The sequence below is a fragment of the Ochotona princeps genome, chromosome 18, assembly GCF_030435755.1.
Source record: "Ochotona princeps isolate mOchPri1 chromosome 18, mOchPri1.hap1, whole genome shotgun sequence".
NCBI lineage: Eukaryota > Metazoa > Chordata > Mammalia > Lagomorpha > Ochotonidae > Ochotona > Ochotona princeps.
Genome location: NC_080849.1, coordinates 14,499,273 through 14,515,843, shown reverse-complemented (window position 1 = coordinate 14,515,843; position 16,571 = coordinate 14,499,273). Strand labels below are relative to the sequence as shown.

Below are 16,571 nucleotides of genomic sequence, written 5' to 3'. Positions count from 1 at the left end.
AGTTAAATACACACACACACACACACACCCCAGAAAACACAATGAAGAGACCCTCAGTGGCACAGGATCTTTGGGATGTTATGAGATCTAATTTCTGATGTAGGTCTTTTGTGGAAAGTCAACTCTACTGGGTTACTGCTTTTTAATGTTTTTAAATTTCATTTTTATGTAATACAGCTTTTGCCTGGTTAGCCTAAATTGTTGGCAATTAGGGCAAATTGAAAGTAGCTTTTTTGCTTTGCTAATTACATGAATTATATCAGGCATAGAAAATTTTGCAAGCTGGAATAGACAGTTTACTCTTTGATGTTCTCTCTCCAGAGCAAAAAATAAATAAATGAATAAAATTATGCTTTATTTTAACTGTTGTGAACTTTGAAAGATTGTGTATTTCTGTGTATACACTGTGTATTTCTGTTATAATGTGTATCTTATTTTCCCTGCTATTGCAATAACTTATGTAGTTATTTCATTCTTCCCATTGAAATTCAGTTTTTTTTTTCTTGAGGTCAGGGTCATGACTTGCTCATCTCTTGTTTCCCCGTGACCCTGGGAGCTGAAGTTCAGTGCATTTTGCTTCAGGTGATGGGTAACAAAGTGCTGGTACCCTTCAGTTTCTTTACGTACGTCTGCTCCACTTCCTCACGGCTGCTTGCCTGGAGACACCTGATCTGCAGTCTCAAGTCTGCCCCCTTTCATGAGCCTGTATGGTACAGAGCATTCGCCAATCACCTTGCCTGTACTTCTCTCTTTTGCCTTCTTCCTTTTGGTTTTACTGAGCAGCACTGTCCAGGCCTAACTCGTGTGTCTTCCTTGTCCTCTGTATTTGTCAGGGTTCCAACACATCTGGAATTCTCTCAATTCCGGAAGTCTGTTACTTCATTCCTTTGGTTCTGTAGCTGCTCACTCATGGCATCATGAGCATTTTGGCATGAGCAATTTTCTGTTGTCAGAGTATGGCACTAAATATTGTAGGATATTGAGCCACACTTTTTTCTTCCATTCACATGATACTACTTGCAAATCTGCTCTCAGGTTGAAGCGGTCCAGTATCCTCAGTTACGATTTTCTCCTATGAGGCTGAATGACGTAAGGTTTAAAATCATATCTCTGGGCCCAGTGCGGTAGACTAATGGCTAAAGTACTTATCTTGCAGGCACTGGTTCTAATTCCAGCAGCCCCACTTCCCATCCAGCTCCCTGCTTGTGGCCTGGGAAGGCAGTCAAGGACGGCCCAAAGCCTTGCGACCCTGAAACTGCATGGGAGACCCAGAAGAGGCTTTGGGCTCCTGGCTTCGAATTGGCTCAGCTCTGGCTATTGCAGCCACTTGGGGAATGAATTGGCGGGTGGAAGATTTTCCTGTTTCTCCTCCTCTCTATAGATCTGACTTTCCAATAAAAATAAAATAAATCTTTTTTTTTTTAAGTCGTTGATCACTGAAAGATCTGTTATGTTACATTGGTGTTAGTTGGGTCAGAAATTGATCATTGAATTTGGAGTGCATATGAGATGACATGGAGGTAGAGATTGTGGAAGACATTTGTTTTTGATGTAAAAAGAGAGGGTGTTGGCTTCCAAGGCTGCAGATTTGAAAGATGGGTTTAGGTTTTGTATAGGGGATTACTGAGCATTCGTGTTAGAGTAGTTGGTAAGCAATACAGGCAGGCATGTTGTTGAGAACAGAGCTGGAGAGTTCATTGCTATTAGAAATGATTCCCTTGGGCCTGGCGGCGTGGCCTAGCAGCTAAAGTCCTCGCCTTGAACGCCCCGGGATCCCATATGGGCGCCGGTTCTAATCCTGGCAGCTCCACTTCCCATCCAGTTCCCTGCTTGTGGCCTGGGAAAGCAGTCAAGGACGGCCCAATATATTGGGACCCTGCACCCGTGTGGGAGACCAGGAGGAAGAGGTTCCAGGTTCCCGGCTTCAGATCAGCACAGCACCGGCCATTGCGCTCACTTGGGGAGTGAATCATCAGATGGAAGATCTTCCTCTCTGTCTCTCCTCTCTGTATATCTGACTTTGTAATAAAAATAAATAAATCTTTAAAAAAAAAAGAAATGATTCTCTTGTAACTGGTAATGATGACAGGTGGAGGTGAATATCCTGTTACTTTTCAGGGGGAACATGAGCATGCTGTCTTTTAAAAGCAAGGGAGGTGGTTACAATCCTTTGTAAGTACTGCTGCGTGTTTATTATTCTTTCTAAATCCCACAGCATCCAGAGGGAACACTGTGCTGGATTGGAAGGTGTCATATTTGTAAAGTATGAATAAGTAGCCAGTCACAGATTGCACATGATGGTGTTTGGTGGGTGCACCAATGGGCATATTAAGACGGTAGTCTAAGCATATGCGGTCATGTGTTTTGAGGAGTTTTCTCTTCAAGCACTTGCACCCTGATTCTGGTTCTCGGTGAGGACATTTTGCGGGTGACTTTCTCGGCCTAAAGCGATCTTATTAGTTAAGCTGGAAAACCTTTACTGCACAAGATTCATTTCTTAGGTCTAATGTGTATAATTTTCTGTCCAGCACTTCACATCTTGGGCATTGTCTTGCCAATCAGAACCACTATATTTTTATGGAAAAGAATGACAAGGTTGAAGAACTTGAAAAGTGAGCAGGATGATTTATCTTTTACCTTACATTTTCTTCTCTGTTGTCTAATTAGTCAGCAGCCTGTAAAACTGAATGCGCAATATTTGCGAAGGTCAGTAGCTTTGTATTCGGAATAGCTAGGTGAGAGAATGGAATGTGAAAGTCAGATGTGACCGCTAAGAACATGCTCTGTGTTCCTTGCTTGCAAATTTTACTCTGTTAAAAAAAATTGGTTCTGATTGAATTGACTTTATGATTCCCTGTGAAAAGGGCACTGCATGGTACAGACAGGGACAAGCCAAATGATGTGTAAAGGCTTCTAGACCTTGTCTACTGAACTCTTTTGGTCCTTAGGAGAATTCTTATGATATGTATGACCTTTTAAGAATCCATTAAACATGCTTAACATTCAATCCCCTATCTCTAACGAATAGTTGAATAGAAAATAGAAACTGTAGGTTATATATTTATTATATATTTGTAAGTATATATAAATTCAGATTGGTTTGATCCCCGTGGTTTCCAGGCCAGAGTTGTGTGTGATACGGATCCTTGTCTTTCATGAACAAAGTTACAGAAGTTTACTCAGTTGTTCAGTGTTAAGAGTAAATGTCTGTGGCTCTAGGAGAAGTACATTCCTTTGGTCAGATAAAGGAAATGCTCTCATTTTGTGAGAGGTATTGAGAGAAGAAAGACTATTCCTTGAGCAAAATAATCATGGTCTTCCAAGCTCCAGGATACTTGTTACGATTAGCTTTGGTATTGTGTAATATAGTGATATTTTAAAATTACTATAATCTCTGGCATAATAACAGATAATCATATCCCAAGAGAGTAACGCTTTTTGTTCTCATGGTAATCACACACTAACTTTTGATTGCTTTTTGAATGCTAGCATTCTCTCTCTCTCTCTCTCTTTTTTTTTTTTTTGGTCAATTTCATTTATTTACATAAAATGAATGAATTTCATGCGTTTCACAATACTGATTTAGAACCAAATGGGTTCCTGCCATCTCCTCCTTCTTTTCTGTATCCCTCCCTTTTCCCCTAATTTTTACAATGGTGTATTTTTATTTTGCTTCAAAGTCACAAACTTAACACTCTAAAAGATAACGATAGCAGAATACAGCAGCTAGAGGGGGAAAAAATAAAATGGAAAAGTTACCATTTTTCAGAGGTGTGGACAAAGACTAAACAGTGATCTAATTCCAGGATGTTAATCTTGCTTATAGAGATTACATTTTTTTGGTACTGTGTGTATTAGCTGTCATGCCTTGACTGGCACAGCCCTGGCTGCTGTGACCGTTTGGAGAACTAGTAGACAGACAATCTCTCTCTCTCTCTCTCTCTGCCCCCCTTCTCTCTTTCTGTCTCTGTCACTTTGTCTTTATAAAGAAACTAATCTAATCTTATTTAATAAATTTATATCAAAAATATTTTCTGGGTGACAGCATAGAAATAGTTGGCCAATATGTTGTCAATCGCTGTCCTATTTTAGATCTTAAAAATCATAGATGTTGTTTGATACTTTTCCCTTGAAAATGCAACTAAAATGAACTCTATTTTTGTTCTCCAAAGCAGCCTTCCCTTTGTCTCTGCCGTCTCTACAGTTCAATATCTTCTTTTTTCTCTCTCAGATAATAAACCTGATCTTTCTGCATCCATTTAACCTTCCTATCCCCATGTATTTGCCGCTTACTCCAAATCCTTCATCAAAAAGTCTACTTACGTTGGGTCCTCACACAGGAAAATACCCTAGGTGGGGGACGTAAGTGCGTGTGCTCCTTGCTGTGTGTGTGTGTGTGTGTTATGTATATTGTATGAAGTTTGAAATGAAAACTTCGAGAATTTACAACTCGTGTTAGATTTCTATTAACTTTTCCTCTAATTAAAAGGAAGTGAGTTTTAGGTTACTACGAATTCAACAGCAAGTAGTTTGTTAATTTATAAAACTAAGCTCTCAAATGTATTCCATTCATGCTTATTAATATTTTTGGTGATTCCAGGATTTTTGGTTCTCTTTCTTCTTGTAAAGATCCTTAAATTAGATGCAACTGGGTTTATCGTGGTGATTCCAGAGGACCATCAAATAGTTACGTATACAATAAAACTGCCCTGCATGAAATTTAATAAACCTGACCATTCTAGTGCTTATTGGCCCTGCACCTTGGAAATATTAGGTATCCAATGGATTTATGAATGGTATTCGTTGTTCATATTAATGATTACTCATCGTATTCTGATGAGTAAGGAGAGGCAGCCCTTGGCTTACAAATAGAGAGCAGTTTTTTTTTTCTTGGAAATATGTTAACAGGGACACTTGGTACTGAGATGACGTTTAGATTGCTGTAGAATGTATCTGAGACACAGCAAAGAAGAACTTTCTTTAATAACAGACTGCTGAGAGAAGAGAGCACAAGATAGCTTAAATCCTGCGACCATTTCAGAAGCTAGATCATTCTGGCTCTTCTCTGAAATACTATTTTTTAACTCTTATTCAGGAACTTGAAGGTACCATGAGTTTATTTGCCAGAAGTATAAAGATTTTTGACCCAATGATAACATTATTACATTAGTAATATAACATTATAACATTATAATAATACAACATTAATGGTACTTGAGGAAGAAACAATTTTTTCTCTTTTAATGTATTTTTATAAAATCCCATAAAAGAATTTCAGACTTTTTCACTTTTATAGCCTCTGTTAGAAAATAATTCGGTCGGTGTAGCTGAGTCGACATTTATAGACTACCAGGTACTGGGTTAGATCCTGGAGAGTTAAGCGAACAAGATGTATTTGTCCTCAGGAAACAGAAACAGGCAAACACACGACAGTCCACGGAGGGAAATGACAGAGGAGTGCAGAGCCTGCTGCCAGCCGGAGGTGATCAGGGTGGTCGTTGGAGGAAGGCACAGTGAAAGATGAGGAGAATCCAGCCAGGTCATGCATGGAGGGGCTCGTGTTGTGTGCTGGGAGGGTGGATGGCAGAGACAGAGGTGGCGAGCACTGCACATTCAGCATGGGCACGGTCAGCAGGGAGGCAGGTAGCGGGAGGCAGTGAGGCGTCTGCGTGCCGTGAGAAGGGGGCTGGGCTTTATCGCTTACATGAATGACTTTCCGGCTCTAAGCTTTAGCATCCTTCTCCCAAAAGGAGATTGTATTGAAAACTAGTATGTACCGGGCCCGGTGGTGTGGCCTAGCGGCTAAAGTCCTCGCCTTGAAAGCCCCGGGATCCCATATGGGCGCCGGTTCTAATCCCGGCAGCTCCACTTCCCATCCAGCTCCCTGCTTGTGGCCTGGGAAAGCAGTCGAGGACGGCCCAAAGCTTTGGGACCCTGCACCCGCGTGGGAGACCCGGAAGAGGTTCCTGGTCCCAGCTTCGGGTCGGCACGTACCAGCCCGTTGCGGCTCACTTGGGGAGTGAAACATCGGATGGAAGATCTTCCTCTCTGTCTCTCCTCCTCTCTGTATATCCGGCTTTCCAATAATAATAAAATCTTTAAAAAAAAAAAAAACTAGTATGTACCACACGTAGAGGAGAGTTTAAATTGAAGGATGAAGGATTTTCAGCAGGATCTTTTTTTTTTTAATTAATTTCTTTTTTTTAATTTTTATTACAAAGTCAGATATACTGAGAGGAGGAGAGATAGAGAGGAAGTGGAGCTGCGGGGATTAGAACCAGCGGCCATATGGGATCAAGGCAAGGACCTTAGCCACTAGGCCACGCCGCCAAGCCCTTTCAGCAGGATCTTAACTGATTTGCTGTGATCTGCCATTAATGTCTTGCGTTCATTACTCTCTTCTATAAAAACATCTGTTTTCCTTCATCAGATTTGTACCTCAGTCACATCTGATAGCAATGGTATTTACTCCTGCAGGAAGAAAGGGGGGATACAAAAGAAAGGAAAAAGCCAGAGAAGGGTGTGGGACAGCAGAGGTCAGGCTTGTGTGGTTTTAGTGTCTTATGACTGGGTTCCTGGTTCCTTCACTTCTCTGTCAGTTAGCATACTGCTTTCTCTTTGCTATATGTGGAATGTCCTCTTCCCTCCTTCATCTGCTCACCCCTGCTCATCTCAGGAGCCTGAGTTCGTGAGCACTATGCCTGCAAATCTCCTTGAGTCTTTCCCATAGCACAGTCAAGCTAGGCACAGTCAGTTCCTCCTCTTGTATCCACTGACAGTTGGTTTATGTTTCTATGCTAGTATTTATTCTCGTGCAATTAAGTTGATATATATTTTCTTAAAAATTTATTTATTTTTACTGGAAAGTTGGATATACAGAGAGGAGGAGAGACAGAGAGGAAGATCTCCCATCCAACGATTCACTCCCCAAGTGGTGCAAAGGCTGGAGCTGTGCCGATCCAAAGCCAGGAGCCAGGTGCCTCCTCCTGATCTCCCACGTGGATGTACAATCCCAAGGCTTTGGGCCGTCCTCTACTGCTTTTCCAGGCCACAGGCAGGGAGCTGGATGGGAAGTGGAGCTGCTGGGATTAGAGCTGGCACCCATTTGGGATCCCAGTGTGTGCAAGGCGAGGACTTTAGCTACTAGACCCAAGTTGTTATGTTTTTCTGTGTATTTCTCCATACAGTGGTTTCTCAACTCCAGCACTATTGAATATTGGGGCTGGATAGGTCTTGTTGTGGGGGATTTTCCTGTGCATGATGGGATTTTTAGCCAGTGTCTGTGGCCTCTATCTTCTATGTGCTATTATAAGCACTTGCATACCACTCTCCCTAAGTTGTGGCTAATAAAGATGTCTTTGGTTACTGCCAGATGTTCTTTGGGGCCTACGGAGAAAATCCCCACCCCCCCCCCCAACGGAAAACCACTGCTGTGTATCAGACCAAAAGCTTCTCAAAGGACTGATAATGCTCTTCTTTCTATTTTCTGTGCCCAGTGAGAAGTGTTTCTTAAATCCTGTACATAGCCAGGGGGTGAGGGTTGATGCTTGTGGACTAGCTTCACCCTTGCTCTCGGCATCTCTTCCGTGTCTGGAATCCCTGCAGCACAAACACTAAAAGTTTGTGAGAACCTGTAGAGGATGCCCGGCAGGTGTGGGTGGACTCTGACTCTCTGCCTTTGCTATCACCATGACTTGCTGTGTGAGCCTGGCTGACTGGCTGGCTGCTTAGCTTCAGTTTGCTTTTAGATTTGAACTGGGGATGCTTGGGTTGTAATGAAGTTAAATGGGATAACGTATTTGCAAACATTTATCACAATAAGTGTTCAGCACATAGCAGCTTAGCGATTGATTCATACATTGGTTCAGCATATATTGAGTGCATATCGTAAGCTAGGCCCTAAGCCAGCAGCAGTTGGAGAGTGCATTGAGCACAGACCTGTGCAGTGGGACCTGGCTTGGAGAACTTCCTGCACTGATGGGAGAAGCCAGGGAGCGCTTTGTTATGGGATGGACCACGTGGGAGCAAGTCTTAAGGAGAGAAATGTCCTGCAGAGTCTTTGGGAAGGCTCTTGCAAAGAGAGACAGGCTTGCCGTCCTGAGGAATGGTGAGGAAGAACATGCCAGGCCGAAGGCAGCACGAGCAGGTGTGGGCGTGTTGCAGAGGCGTGCCGAGAACCGTGAAATGCGGGCCATCTGGCGGTGCTGGGGCGATTCGAGCCTTTGTGGATGTGGAGGATTCTGAGATGCAGTGTACCTCACTGCACGGAGCCCAGGTGAACTGAGGCATTTCTCCCTTTTATTTTGTCAGTATTTACTCGAATCTCTCTCTCTCTCTTTTTTTTCTCACCAACTCGGCTTCCCAGAGTTTCACCTTGTTTGTGTTGGTTTGTAATTGTGTTTCGGATTTTGCAGACCCAGGAGGGTGTTTTCTAATTGTGTTTGGAGATTTCACAGTTTGTTTCCTTCAGTTGATTTCAGCTGCTTGGATGGGTAACCTCCTTCGGGATACAGTGAGCTAGGTGTTGGTATCTCTTGCCGGGGAGGGAACAGCGCGTGTGCTGTCAGCTCTCCGCCGCCGTCCTCTGAGAGGGGCAGTGTTCATTTGGAAGACAACAGTTGGCGCTCTTTGTAGGACCTGATTGCTGGAAAGGTCTGTGGGAAGGAGGACACGGTCTGTGCTTGTCCCTTTGTAACTTGGCTCCATGAGAGGAGTTAACAATTTCTTTTGCGCTTCTGTCATGGAAGCTTGATATTATCAGTCTTCTAATATAATATCATTATTATTATTTGGACATTATTACTTAAGCACTGCAATACAGTAACACGTGGCCTTACAAAATATCTTTTGAAGTAATTTTCTTTATAAAAGGCATGATCCAGATGTTTTATTTAGTGCTTATAATTTAGTTTTTTGGGTGACTTACATTTTATTTGTCAGGTAAAGTATAGTACAATAGAAACAGAAACCTTTTATTAGATTAACTCTATGTATTTTTATTGGAAAAGCAGATACACAAAGAGAAGGAAAGACAGAGAGGAAGATCTTCCCTCCGCTGACTCACTCCGCCAGTGGCTACAACGTCTGGAGCTGAGCCAATCCAAAGCCAGGAGCCAGGAGCTTCTTGTGGGTTTCCCATGCAGGTGCAGGGTTCCAAGGCTTTGGGCCATCCTTGACTGCTTTCCCAGACCACAGCAGGGAGCTGGATGGGAAGTGGAGCAGCTGGGTCATGAAGCAGCTCCCATATGGGATCCCGGTGGTTGTAAAGTAAAGATTTAGCCACTAGGCTGCCTCTGTGCTTGGCCCCTTAGTTTATACATTTTAATAAGCCAATTAATGAAAACATATGAAAAGGCAGGAAATTAGATGAACTTTGTGGTTCCCCAAGTATTGTCATTCATACCTAATCATGAAATCTCATTTTGAGATCAAATATTCAAGATAAAAGCATAGTAAAGTGTTTGATTCCAGTGAAAATGGATTCTCTGAATAAGCTCATCTTACCCTGTTGTTCTGTTAGTGTTCAGTAGCAGCAGTGTAACAGTAGAGGGCGCCAAATATCCATTTTGGCCCTTCTCTAGTTCCGTGCCCCTCCCCGTCACCTCCTTTCTTCCTTTTTTCTTAAATGCTTAATATAGTTCATAATGAAACCATATTATGAATAATTTTAATAGGTGATGTGTTTTGCTCTTAGCTAATTTTAGAATATTTTGTAAGTACAATTATGATATCAATTTGTTTTTATTCCATGAATCTTTCACATTTAACTTTATGTATCAGGACTTTAGAAATTCTTTTAAGGACTTTTATGTATTAACATATCCTATGTAAAATTGTGAGTAAAGTTGTTTGATATCTTCTAGCTAAATGGTATAAGGTAATAAACTAGCCTTTTAAACCATTCCTAGGAATTAATTATTTAGGAGGTACATTTTAAAAATGATACCTACAGGGCCTGATGCAGTAGTTTAGCAGCTAAAGTCCTTGCCTTGCATGTGCCAGGATCCCATATGGGCAGTTCTAATCGCCTCGGCGCTGCTTCCCATCCAGCTCCCTGCTTGTGGCCTGCAAAAGCAGTTGAGGACAGCCCAAAGCCTTGGGACCCTGCACCCACATGAGAGACCCAGAAGAAGCTCCTTGCTCCTGGCTTTGGATCGGTTCTGTTCCAGCCTTTGTGGCTGTTTGGGGAGTAAACCAGTGGACAGAAGATCTTTCTCTCTGTGTTTGCAACTCTCTGTATATCTGCCTTTGCAATAAAAAACTTAATATTTTTAAAAAATGATACCTACATAATTACTTTCTAAAATAGGATATTAAGATATATCAAATACAATTTTTTTCTTGCAGTGTTTCTTAGGACTCAGTATTGATTTTTCTAGACAAGTAGGTGTGTGAAAGAAAGGAAGAGAGATTTTTCTGAGCATTATTCTTAGTATTTTAATCTCTGGGTTCAAAACAGATTCTGGTTTTTATTTTTTATAGCTAAACAATTTTTTGCTTTACAGTGCACATTAGCATAAGAATTGCTGATGTCTGGAATGTTTTGCAATCTTAAGTAGAAATATGAACCTTTTGGTATCTATATATTGGACTTAGTGCTCATTCAGGAAAAGCAGTAAATTACTTAAAATAATTTTTCAAGGGCATTTAATAGGCTTGAAAATTTGGAGTTAGAAATGCTTCAGAAATAATTTGACTTTTAATTCAGGTCTTTTAAAGCACATGGTTAAAGATGAAGAATTTTTGCAGTGTTTTAAATTCCCCTTACTTATGACAAAATGAAATACATTTAAAATATTCTTGTCATGCTGATTTTAGAGGATAATGATGTTGGATAATCTCAGCAGACATATTTTAACCTGGAATATCTTCAAATACATAGCACTGGTAAGCACTACAGTAAGTGTACACCAATCTTTTCTTTTTTCCTCTGCAGATTCTGTTATTGCCTTTTTATTGCTGGAGGCTACTGTATATATGGTGTGTGTGCGTGCGTGCGTGCACGTGCTAAACACACCCGTGCTGGAGGAGATTGAGCTCATGGCCGTGGTTCTGTTGCTTTCCTGTGTTTTCACTTGGGAGTCAGTTTTGCCTGCTCTTCTTAATATGGTTCCATCAACTTCACTTTCAGTATTCAGTTCTCCTTTGGTTGCATTTCTACAATATTTTAAGTCAAATTCCTTATTTAAAATCTGAACTGGCTAAATATGTACTTCTGCCTGTACAGAATATAGCAAATTAAAGGGCCTTTGCAGTTAATAATAATAATGTTAAATAACTCTCTCATTATAAACCTGTTCAGGGAGAGCGAGTGTCTGTGCATATACGTATTTAGCTTTGACTTTTATTAACAGATCAGAAGTCATTTCATTTGTATTTGCCTTCTGGTTTGGCTTCTCTTCTTGTCCCTTTCAATTAAGTTTTTAAACTATAAAGCTTTAGTTTTTCCTTGGCATTTTGCACGTAATAAGTACTCCACAAATATTTGTTGAGTGGCATTTAATCTTCCTCTATAATAGTGTGAAGATGAGTTTGCGAGCACAGATTCGTATTGTTCTGAATGAAGGCACCAATGCGAGCAGGGCAATATTTCTTTAAAGGCTTTCCTGGATATATAATCTGTATTTGAAATGGTTAAGAATGTAAGACGGTTTGAGTGAGTGAGTTTACTCTCAACATATGTATCTTATGAGGAGCCAGGAAACTGCCGGGGTTTGATAGGTGTTTTTGTTAATTTCCCTATGGCTAATCTTGACATGAAGTATTATAGTGATCAAACATGTCATTGATTAACTCTGTCATCTTCATGCATTTAGCCAAAATCACTATTCTTCCAGCTATTCTGAATCTTTCTGTTTTGCTGGACAATCCATTGTCAGACGTCAGAAGTTCTGCAGGACTTGGTGATGTCAGTAATTCTGGCTGAGCTACTGGATTTGAGGATGAGATGCTTTCTCTGATTCCAGCATCCAGGTTCCCCTCTGTTCTTTTGTTACGCTCTTTAACCTTCTCTCTTTCTGTAGATTGCAGAGTTTTTGCCTTGGTGACACAATCAGTAGCACTGAGTGCTTGTGATAAGAGGAGTCATGCAGTCACATCCAGATAGCCTGGCACCAGATCCCGGATAACCTTTTGTTTGTCCAAGTACCTGGAGACAGGAACATAAGCAAGTGTGGGCTAGCATCAGACGAGACAGCCCAAACGTCTACCATAGGTCCCTACCTTTGCCAAAAAGTACTGCTTCCTTAATGCCTTCACCAAGCATGATTGATTTTATGTTCTTTGGTATTTATGGTCTCTGTTTTTCTCCTAAAAGAGCTGTGCAGATCTTCACTGAAAAGACAGCTGCTTGCTGTTTTATCTGATGTTCTTACTTAGGCCCTCATTCCAGTGTCAGGTCTGTCTGCCTAATATTGATATATAAATGTAAGATGATGTGTCAGCTTTGGCTGCGTGGTACCCATCCATCTTGCCAACCTTGTTAGTGGGCAAACATTGATGTAATTAAATTTGATCTTGTTACTTCGTTACAGCCTTTACACAATAGCTTCTTAAACTTTACTGGATAGAGTCATCTGAGGCACGCATCAGGCAGATTTGGACATATTCCCTTTGATCTCAATTTGAGTTTGATCCCAGGCTGGGGAAACTATAGCATATACCTCATGATTCTGAGAAATGTACCGCTTCAGTGACTCCCCAAACTCTAGCTGGAAGTTCAGAAGCCGCCTTGTGCCCCTTGGCACGCTCGGTGCCCAGTGCTTTGCCTCCTTCATCTTCATCACCTGTGGCTCCAGTGCACCTGCTGTGATGATTCCTGTCCTTATTCTTTTTCACATCCAGTTGTCTTTCCTCCTGGAGTGTCCTTGTGTGGCTCAGGTTACCCCTTCATACTCTGTCTACGCCTTTGACTTACGACATGATTCATATAGCACATTGTAATAATTTGTCTACATATCATTCTTCGTTAGTTTTTAGCTCTATGATTACAGAAATCATTTCTTATTCACCTTTGTGTTTTCAGTGCTTTGCCCAAGCACAGGATTTAATCAAAGTAAGTGAATGCATAATACAAGTGTGAGATTCGGAAGGTCTTGATTTTTTTTCAACTTTATATTTGTGTAGTATATTATCACATTTCGTATGCACTTTAGCTTGCTTACTTGTACAATAGAAATACCTCATTTCCTACTTTCCTTGAAGTATCATTCATTCAGTTCAGAGCAGAAGTTTATACAAAAGAGATTGGTAAGATCAATGCGTAAAGAATTCCATACAGATAAGATGTGAAAGAACTGCCTTTGGGATATTTCTTGAAGGATAGGGAGAAGTAGGTGTGATTGGAATAACATTAGGGAGATTGAAGTGGTTAGAGATGAAATTGGAGAGTTGGGCGGCAGTATGTGCTGAATACTGTTTTGTACTTTGCAAATAAATTTGGGTTTCCTTGTTGTGTGATGAAATGCTGCCTGAGCTAGAAAGAAACATGATCAGATGGGAGGAGAATTGAGATAGAAGAGGGGCAAGTTAAGGGGATTTATAATATGATGACAGAAGAGTTGATTAGTAATTTAAAATAATTTTACAATATTTTTCTACTACGATGGACATTTGGAGTGATGGTTTAACATGCCGTTTGGGATGCCATACTTCACATTTGTAGTGCCAGGGTTTTTAAGTCCTGTTCTGTTCATGATTCCCACTTCCTGCTAAGTGGCACCCTGGGAGGCAGTAGTGAATGACTCAAGTACATCTCTTTGGGGACCTGGACTGGGTCCTGGGCTTCTGGCTTTGGCCTGGCCCAATTCCAGCAGTTGCAGGCATTTGGAAAGCACACTTCTCTGCCTTACAAATAAATAAGGATAAATACATAATTGTATTTTTAAATCTAATTTATATGAAAGGCGGCGGGGGGGGGGAGAGAAAGAGAGAGAGGAGAGAGAAATCGCATTATCTTCCATCTGCTGGTTCACTCTCCCAATGACCACAGCACTTCCGGTGAGCCAGGTTGAATCCAGGACCTCTGAACTCTCCAGGTTTCTCCTGTAGTGACTGGGTTTCAAGTGCTCTAGCCCTCTTCTGCTTTCCCAGGTGTTTCAGCAGGGAACCAGGGGTCCCAGCCTCCGAATGGCACTCTCAGGAGTTCTCAGTGTCACAGCTGATGACTTTACTTGCTATAGCACAAAACTGGTTCCTTAGAAAGTTTCATAACATTCTTTGTTCATTTTTCTAGGTACTCTGGTAGACTTAAGGTTGTTTAAGTAAGATGTAATAATTACTCCCAGATTTTGAAATGGCCTCATAGTATAAAATGTAGATATTTGAAATAACTGATTACACAAATATGGCAAAGGCATAAAAATATGTTACACACAGTAGATATAATGTATTATTGAAACTGGATTCCTTTTAGACTAAACTTCTTTGGAAGAATTCACATCTTTTTCGTCCCTACTTACTGAGATTCAATTGACAAATATTGTGTATATTCATGTTGTGTAATGTAATTTGATAGACATACACTGTACAACATGGAACAGCATTTGATATCAATCTGTACTAGGCCATGGGCATTGTGCCAAAGAAGTTTACATTTATACTCCCTAGCTTCATTTTCTTATTACGAAATAGCTATTGGTTATATATAAGAAAGAAACACAAAATGTTCTATCACACAGTAAGCAAATGCTATTAGCACGTTCATCTTTTCTTTCCAGTTCTCCTCGCTTGCTCATCTGTGTATCTAAACATTAAGCAAATGAAATTTGAACTGGATGGTACATGTGGAGGTGTGTACCCATGCATTACTGTTTTTCTCAAAATTTGAAATAACCCTTTGTCCTGGGGGTAATTCGTACCAAAAAGCCATGCTCTGTGATGGCCTCAGTGTTCCATGCTCTGTGATGGCCTCAGTGTTCCATGCTCTGTGATGGCCTCAGTTTTCCATGCTCTGTGATGGCCTCAGTGTTCCATGCTCTGTGATGGCCTCAGTGTCCCATGCTCTGTGATGGCCTCAGTGTCCCATGCTCTGTGATGGCCTCAGTGTTCCATGCTCTGTGATGGCCTCAGTGTTCCATGCTCTGTGATGGCCTCAGTGTCCCATGCTCTGTGATGGTCTCAGTGTTCCATGCTCTGTGATGGTCTCAGTGTTCCATGGCCATGCTTGCCTGCCTAGTTATTGTTGCTAGATGACCATGTTTGTTTCTTAGCTGGCGGACTGGCTGCCGTTGGTGGGTCGTGTTGTTTGTGTTTCTGTATAGGACAGGATTCTGGAAGTAGCTGTACTGCATCAAAACACACTGAATGCAGGCCCCAGGGGTGTCTAGCCAGGCCAGCCCCCTGCATGGCTGTTTTTAAATCCATGCCTGTGTGTGTGGCTTTTATTTTCACTCTGCTATTGTTAGCGTTTAGTGTTTGCCAGCTTTGTCACGGAATCTTGTGCTCGTTTTGACTGCTGGTGGAGCAGACTTTCCCCAGATTTGTTGACTGTTCGTTCCTTATACTTTGAATTACCCTTGACCTTTTTTTTTTTAAAAAAGATGTGTTTATTTTTATTGGAAAGGCAGATGTACAAAGAGTAGAATTAAAGAGGAAGATCTTCCATCTGATGGTTCACTCTGAGCAGCCACAACGGCTGGAGCTGAGCCAATCTGAAGCCAGGAACCTCTTCCGGGTCTCCCACGCAGGTGCAGGGTCCTAAGGCTTTGGGCCGTCCTCGACTGCTTTCCCAGGCCACAAGCAGGGAGCTGGATGGGAGGTGGAGCTGCTGGGATTAGAACCGGCACCCACATGGGATCCCGGAACGTGAAAGGCGAGGACTTTAACCGCTACGCTATCGCGTCGGGCCCACCTTTGACCTTCTACATTTTCTTCTTCCCTTCCTTTTTATTTGGGCATTAGTATCTCTCTTACTTGTTTTAAGAAATATTTATATAGAGCACAGTTCTTTGTCAGTATTAATTATGGCTCATTTTATTTCTACTTCTTACTTGCTGTTTAACAGTTTTTTTAATAGTGATCTTTACCTTGAAGGATACTTTTCATCTGAGGATCAAATGTTCATTTATAGTTTTGTTTTTCAGGAATTTCACATCTTCATTTTCTTTTGATAGTTCATTATGATGGAAGTTTATTTTTAAAGATTTATTTTTAAGATTTATTGGATAGGCAGATTTACAGAGAGAGGGAGAGTCAGAGGGAAAGATCTTCCTTCTGCTGCTTCACCCTCAAGTAGCCATAAAATTGCCAGAGCGGAGCCTATCTGTAGCCAGATTCTTCTGGGTCTCCCACAGGGGTACAGGATTCCAAGGGTTTGGGCCGTCCTCAACTGCTTTCCCAGGTCACAGGCAGGGAGCTGGATGGAAAGTGGAGCTTCTGGGATACAAACCCACTCCCATTTGGGATCCCGGGCATACAATGAGAGGGTTTAGCTGCTAGGCTATCGCATGGGGCCCAATGAAAAATTTTTGACAGAATGAGATGATTTGATTTGTGCTTCATGTGTCTCTGGCTTTGAGAAATAGCCTTGGAATTAGGCACCGCGGGGGCAGTGAAAGGATGGGGATTTGCAG

The 16,571-nt window shown here is 41.5% G+C and overlaps 1 protein-coding gene across 2 annotated transcripts in view; it reads left to right on the top strand.

The window, feature by feature from the left end:
• Positions 1 to 16,571, top strand: part of WDR7 (WD repeat domain 7) — a 300,266-nt gene that overhangs the window by 54,083 nt on the left and 229,612 nt on the right. The window lies entirely within an intron of this gene.